Source organism: Podarcis muralis, chromosome 17 (assembly GCF_964188315.1).
Source record: "Podarcis muralis chromosome 17, rPodMur119.hap1.1, whole genome shotgun sequence".
Taxonomy (NCBI): Eukaryota; Metazoa; Chordata; class Lepidosauria; order Squamata; family Lacertidae; genus Podarcis; species Podarcis muralis.
In genome coordinates this window covers 40,781,000-40,788,979 of record NC_135671.1, presented here as the reverse complement: position 1 = coordinate 40,788,979, position 7,980 = coordinate 40,781,000, and positions in this window count along the sequence as shown.

Here is a 7,980-nt window from a genome sequence, read left to right as displayed (position 1 = left end):
ATGGTGAATATTTTTTTTGTCTCTGAAAAATGCCTTCTGCCTCTTTGTGTGTGTGGATAGGTTTAGAGTAGGGACACTTGTGGGGGAAAGGGTCACTGCTGCTGCTGGAAAACACCCCAGTTTCAATGGGAAAGCTGTATGGAGAATATTTAAAGTAACATTTTGGCTGCACACAAACCATAAATTTCAAGCACGTGGCTTCCCCCAAATAATCCTGGGAACTGTCATTTACTCCTAAAGGTAAAGGTAAAGGGACCCCTGACCATTGGGTCCAGTCGTGGCCGACTCTGGGGTTGCGGCGCTCATCTCGCTTTATTGGCAGAGGGAGCTGGCATATAGCTTCCGGGTCATGTGGCCAGCAGGACTAAGCCGCTTCTTTTTTTCCCCAAATTTTTTTTATTAGTTTTCACAAAATTATAAACAAACAAACACACAAGACAAATATAAATCATAGCCTTATTGAAAATTACAGTTATTAACTTTAAGTGACTTCCTCGCTTCCCCTTGGTTGAATTTCATTGCATGTCCTTTTAACAGTTTTCCAAATCCCAATTTTTATGAAATTTAACTTAAACATTAACATCCTTAGATCTTCACCTTATGGAATTAAACATATTAATTCATCACTTAACATAAATAAAATCCTAAGACCATTAAGTATCTGCAAGCTATTTTCAGTTAGTTTAACTTAACAAATTTAACTAAATAATCATTAAATTTATTCCAATCTTCCTGATACTCCTCCTCCTTCTGGTTGCGGACTCTTCGGGTTAGGTCGGCAAGCTCCGAAAAATCCATCATCTTCATCTGCCATTCTTCTATTCTTGGTAATTCTTGGGTTTTCCACTTTTTAGCTAACAAAATATGAGCAGCAGTTGTGGCATACAAAAATAATTTAACATCTTTCTTGGGCAATTCCAAACCTGTTATTCCAAGAAGAAAGGCCTCTGGTTTCTTTATAAATGTATATTTCAACATTTTTTTCAATTCATTATAAATCTTTTCCCAGAAGTCTTTCACCTTGGGACAGGTCCACCACATATGATAAAAGGTTACTTCCTTTTCTTTACATTTCCAACATATATTGTCACAATTATGATATATCTTTGCTAATTTTACAGGAGTCAAATACCATCTATACATCATTTTCATTATATTTTCCTTTAACAAAGTACATGCAGTGAACTTGACCCCTTTCTTCCACAATCTTTCCCAATCCTCAAACATTATATTATGTCCTACATCTCTTGCCCAATCTATCACCACAGATTTAACTTGTTAATCTTTTGTATGCCACTCCAACAATAGCTTGTACATTTTAGATAAATTTTTACCTTTAGTATCCAACAATTCCGTTTCCAACTTAGATTTTTCAAAAGCAAAACCATTTTTCTTATCCAATTTATCCAATTCATTGATCTGGTGGTAATGTAACCAATTTAGCTTATCTTTAACTTGATCAAATGGTTTTAATTTGTAACCTTCCTCTTCTTCTATTAATAAATCATAATATCTCAACCATTTCGTGTCCATATTTAATTTTTTCTTTTTTCTTTTTTAAAAGATATTTATTAAAGTTTTCAAATTTAATACAATAAAAAAGAATCAAAAAAGCAAAAAGCAAAAAGGTTTAAAAACACATAAGTTTCACAATACCTATTTTTCAATAACATATTTCACTGACTTCCTCATACCTCCCCTTCTTGTATTCCAATTTAAATTGTTAGTTCAGCAAATCCTTATCCATAAATTTAACCTGTTTCTATACCCTATTCCCCCCCCCCATATCACATTACAGCTATAAACCCCTTAATTTCTATCCAGCATCATTCAAAACTCATTAATTTTGCAATGTTTCCGTAAATAGTCCTTAAATTTCTTCCAATCTTCTTCCGCCGACTCTTCTCCCTGGTCTCGGATCCTGCCAGTCATTTCTGCCGATCCCATACAATCGATCATCTTCATCTGCCATTCTTCCAGAGTGGGTAAATCTTGCACCTTCCAGTACTTTGCGATAAGTATTCTTGCAGCTGTTGTAGCATACATAAAGTTCTATCCTTCTTTGACACCAATTGGCCGACCATGCCCAGGAGAAAGGCCTCTGGTTTCTTCAGGAAGGTATATTTAAATACCTTTTTCAGTTCATTATAGATCATCTCCCAGAAAGCCTTAATCCTTGGGCACGTCCACCAAAGGTGGAAGAATGTACCTTCATATTCCTTACATTTCCAGCATTTATTATCAGGCAAATGGTAAATTTTTGCAAGCTTGACTGGGGTCATGTACCACCTATATATCATTTTCATAATATTTTCTCTTAAGGCATTACATGCCGTAAATTTCATACCAGTGGACCACAACTGTTCCCAGTCAGCAAACATAATGTTATGTCCCACATCTTGTGCCCATTTAATCATAGCAGATTTAACCGTCTCGTCCTGAGTATTCCATTTCAGCAGCAAGTTATACATTTTTGACAAAATCTTAGTTTTAGATTCTAACAGTTCTGTTTCCAATTTAGATTTTTCCACCTGGAAGCCAACTTTCTTATCTATATTGTAAGCCTCCATTATCTGATAATAATGAAGCCAATCTCGCACTTTGTCTTTTAGTTTCTCATAACTCTGCAGTTTCAATCTGTCTCCTTCTTGTTCCAGAATTTCCCAATACTGTATTTCGGCCATTTGGCCTCCATATTGAGCTTTTTCTGAGCTTTTGCTTCCATTGGTGACAACCACCTTGGGGTTTTGTTCTCCAATAAATCCTTATATCTAATCCAGACATTAAACAATGCTTTCCTGACAATATGATTTTTAAATGCCTTATGTACTTTAACCTTGTCATACCACACATATTTAATTTTTTCTGGGCCTTTGCCTCCATTGGTGAAAGCCATCTGAGCGTCTTTCTTTCTAAGAGATCTTTATATTTTATCCAAACATTATACAACGATTTCCTAATTACATGGTTTTTAAATGCGTTATGAGCCTTTACCTTGTCATACCATAAATATGCATGCCAACCGAACACATTGTCAAATCCCTCCAAATCTAATAGATCTGTATCTTCTAATTGCACCCATTCTTTAATCCAACAAAGAGCAGCAGCTTCAAAATAGATTTTTAAATCTGGCAGGGAGAATCCCCCTCTTTCTTTAGAATCCGTAAGTAATTTATATTTAATTCTGGGTTTCCTCCCCTGCCAGATAAATCTAGAGAGTGCTTTTTGCCATTCTTTAAAGCATTTCGCATTATCTATAACTGGGAGGGCTTGAAACAAGAAGAGCATCTTTGGCAGCACATTCATCTTAATCACAGAAATCCGGCCCATTAATGACAATTTTAGGTTTGACCATATCTCTAAATCTCCTAATTTCATTCCATAATTTCTCATAATTATCTTTATATAAATTCACATTTTTCCAGACAGGTTCACCCCCAAATATTTAATTTTTTTCACAAAGTCTAGGCCCGTTTTTTATTGTAATAGTTTCCTTTCTTCATTATCCAGATTTTTCTCAATTACTTTGGTCTTGCTCTTGTTTAATTTAAATCCTGCTACCTGACCAAACTCTTATATCAGCTCCAGTGGTTTGACTGCACTGGAGTCTGGATCTTGTAATGTCAGAACTAGATCATCAGCAAAGGGTTTTAATTTGTATTGTTTCGAACCTACTGTAATACCTTTAACTTATTCATCTTTTCTAATCATACTCAGCAAGAACTCCAGTACTGAAATAAACAGCAGAGGGGAAAGTGGGCACCCTTGCCTGGTTCCCTTCTCAATTCTAATTTACAATAATTTTAGCTTTTTGTTCTAGATAGATCGCTTTAATACCATTTATAAAATCCTGACCTATCCCCATACTCTCTAAATTATGTAACATAAAACTCCAAGAAACATTGTCAAAGGCTTTCTCTGCATCAATAAACATTAACATTGCTTTACAGCTCTTTCTTGCTTCTAATGTTGTATTTCATATGTCTTCCAGGCAGAAATCCTGCCTGGTCTTTATGAATATACTCAGATAAAACCTTCTTTAGCCTGTTGGCCAGTATATTTGCAAAATTTTTATAATCCACATTGAGTAGGGAGATTGGTCTGTAGTTTTTAACATTGGATCTATCTTGACCCTTCTGGCAAACCAGAGCAGTGCACGGAAATGCCATTAACCTTCCCGCCGGAGTGGTACCTATTTATCTACTTGCACTTTTTTTTTTTGGCATGCTTTCAAACTGCTAGGTTGGCAGGAGCAGGGACCGAGCAACGGGAGCTCACCCCGTTGCGGGGATTCGAACCGCTGACCTTCTGATCGGCAAGCTCTAGGCTCTGTGGTTTAACCCACAGCGCCACCTGCGTCCCTGAGAGCTACAATTCCCAGCACCCTTAAAAAACTACAGTTCTCAGGATTCTTTGGGGAACATAATTTGTCTTATATGCATGCAGCTGAAATGTTTTCAGAATTAAATCCTTTAGTTAGCCTGGTTTTGCTATCTGCAGCAGCTCTGTGGAGGAAGAGCCTGCCCCCCTTTTAAAAATGTCTTGCTTTTTTTATTATTTCTTGCCCTCCTGCTGCTCAGAGCAATTCTGTTCCCGCTGCATCTTTCCTATTCCAATGGAGCAGGGGGAGCCATCATGGCAGCGCAGTGAGCATGTCCAGCAATGCAGTCAATTCCCCCAAGTTCCAGTTACGTCACTACCACCATTTGGCAGCCTAGAAACAAAACAATGCAACTTTCTATGACACCTTTGGCCTGTGTGTGCAGGAGTAGCTGGAACAGAAGGTCAGAGGGAAAGATCCCAGGTCATTTCCTACTGCACACTGAGAATCTATTCTGAGATGACTCAAGGGATGGAGGTGAGAGATGTTCATAGAAATTAATAGAGTCATCTCAAGGGGCAAAAGAAGGCAAGACTCCTGTCCCTTTAATAGCTGTGTAGAAGTTCAATAGGTGGTACTTTGTGTGTACTTTGTGTTTTTATTGTAAACAGCCCTGAAATCTATAGAGCAGTATAGAAATCATCATCATCATCATCATCATCATCATCTAATATTCCTGCTGCTACACATGCATTAAAGGGACTGGAGCCCCCACCCTTGGTATAAGAAAAGGCTGGTGATCGAAATTCCATAGCAAATGCAGTTCATACTGTAGGTCGGATGTGGTTGGGAAAGAGTGACTTATTAAATAATTAATATTAATATTCCATCATGCTATCCCTGCAGGGCAGTGAGAGTAGTTATACAGTTGCACCCTCCCTGATTTTCCCCCAGACCAAAGCAAGTACCGTATTTTTCGCACCATAGGGCGCACCGGACCATAGGCCGCACCTAGTTTTTAGACGGGGAAATCAATAAAAAAAATCTTTTCCCCCCCAGCCCCAAAGAGCAGCGTACAGGCTGCGCACAACCTCTCCCTGCCGGAGGGGTTGCGCGCGACTATGGCACAAGCCAATGCAGTGAGCGGGATGGATCCCGCTGGCTGCTTTGGCTTCCTCTTTAGCCCCGCGCAACCTCTCCCTGCTGGGAGCGGCTGCGCAGGGCTAAAGAAGCCATGGCCCCGTGCAGCCTCTCCCTGCCGTAGGGCACAAGCCTGCATTTGCTCCATAGGCCGCACACACATTTCCCCTCAATTTTTGGAGGGGGGAAACTGCGTCCAATAGAGCGAAAAATACAGTAATCAGTTCCATTCGGAAGCCTCATGCTCTGTTGAGTTCATGTAGAGTGGGTACCCTTGTAATAAGACTTTGAATAATAGGCAAATACTTTAAATGCAAAATAGTAAAAGTACTAAGAATAGATCCAAGTTTGAGCAAAATCTCCTGTCTTTGGTTCTAACTTTTATTTGCCAGGGCCCTCAGCCACAGGCCCAGCTCACATATGCACATCAGGGACACACTGCTACATTTTGTTGCAGCACCCTACGTCCTAACAAATGGCAAGGATGCCCAAGTTGGATTGGACATGCAGTGAGACAAGGACACAGAAGTATATATCTTTTGTCAGGCCTAAAGTACCACTGATCCATTGGGGAGCTCCCTTTCATTCACCTCCCATCAGAGACAAGGTGTGGGCTTTTTAATTGCCATCAGCTGTGAATTGATGCTTTTGAATTCTGGTGCTGGAGGAGACTCTTGAGAGTCCCATGGACTGCAAGAAGATCAAACCTATCCATTCTGAAGGAAATCAGCCCTGAGTGCTCACTGGAAGGACAGATCCTGAAGCTGAGGCTCCAAGACTTTGGCCACCTCATGAGAAGAGAAGACTCCCTGGAAAAGACCCTGATGTTGGGAAAGATGGAGGGCACAAGGAGAAGGGGATGACAGAGGACGAGATGGTTGGACAATGTTCTCGAAGCTACCAGCATGAGTTTGACCAAACTGCGGGAGGCAGTGGAAGACAGGAGTGCCTGGCGTGCTCTGGTCCATGGGGTCATGAAGAGTCGGACACAACTAAATGACTAAACAACAAGTGTCTATTTGACTTTGATGGACATCTGAGGAGGGAGGTATAGAGGTCATTAATGAATAAGCTTGGTTCTTCCCCCAACCCCTCTGTCTTCTCCCTCTAAGGGTTATGGGAAAGCAGCTGATGTACCTGGTGATATACAGTGGTACCTCGGGTTACAGGTGCTTCAGGTTACAGACTCCGTTAATCCAGAAATATTACCTCAGATTAAGAATTTTGCTTCAGGATGAGAACAGAAATCGCGCGGTGGCAGCAGGAGGCACCATTAGCTAAAGTGGTCCTTCAGGTTAAGAATGGACCTCTGGAATGAATTAAGTTCTTAACCCAAGGTACCACTGTATTGCTAATGGTGATAATATTTTTTTAATTGAATAATGATGCTTCTGGAATCTTTAATAATTTGAAGCCTTGAATAAGTCTCATTCCCTCTATAGTGGAGCTGTGGTTTTTTATGGTAAGTTTATGCCTTTCTTAGCCAGGTTTTCATAATCTCTAGCATGCACTCCTCAGTCACAGTCTGTTTCTGATGACTGCAAGTATGTTTATTCAGAAAGCTATGCTTTCAAATTTAAAAGCAGGCTTCTGGGAATGCGGTGGAGATCTTTACATTGACTTGAATGCTTGTTCATCTGCTGTCCAGATGTTGCCAGCTGTTGAACAACTTCAAGGCCCTCTCCTTCCTTATAGTTCTTCTAGTGGATCGGGACCAGGCAGTGCTTCCAATGAATGGCTGTTGTATGTGAAGTAGGACACCTTTCTTTATTTGTGAAGAATTTTAAGCTGCCCTTCATTAATTAAATGTTTGATATCAAGGTGGTGCAGAAAAAATTATGACTAAAGATGGTTCACCCCCGCTGATACAATCACAAAATATAAAATGATAAAAACATGATCCAAACATTTCTATTAAAACTAAAAAAAGGAATAGAATCTAGTAAGTCAGATTTAAGCAGTAAAATGCATGGAGAAGTGTGACCGCTGTACAAGTATATTGGGAAACAGAACCATGTTCCAGAATCCTGTGGGCTGCCCCTGCCTCTCAATATCTCACTCCCCTCTTGCGGGGAGTGAGATGTGGGTCAGATGTGAGGCTTCCACGGAGCTCACTCCGAATGGAGGCCTGAACTTGCTTAAGGAGGGGCATTGGTGCCTGTTCCTGCATTGTGGAGGGGACCCAAATGTGGTGTCAACCAGGTGTTGCTTATTATTACTGTCAGTGGCTCTCCGAGGTGTGTTGGGCAATGGTCTTTCTCAGTATCAGCTCGTGATCCCTTCTTAGACTGGATCTACATTGTTAAAAAACGCTGTAGGAAAAAAATGCTATAAAAGCTCTCAATGCAAAATCCCCCTGGTGACAGATCACAGCTCTACAACGCCATCTGGTGTCACATGTTTATAATGCAGTTATAATGATATAATTGATGAGTGTAAAAAGGTAAAGGGTAAAGGGACCCCTGACCATTAGGTCCAGTCGTGGCCGCTCTGAGTCCTAAGTGTAGATTTGAAGCTGG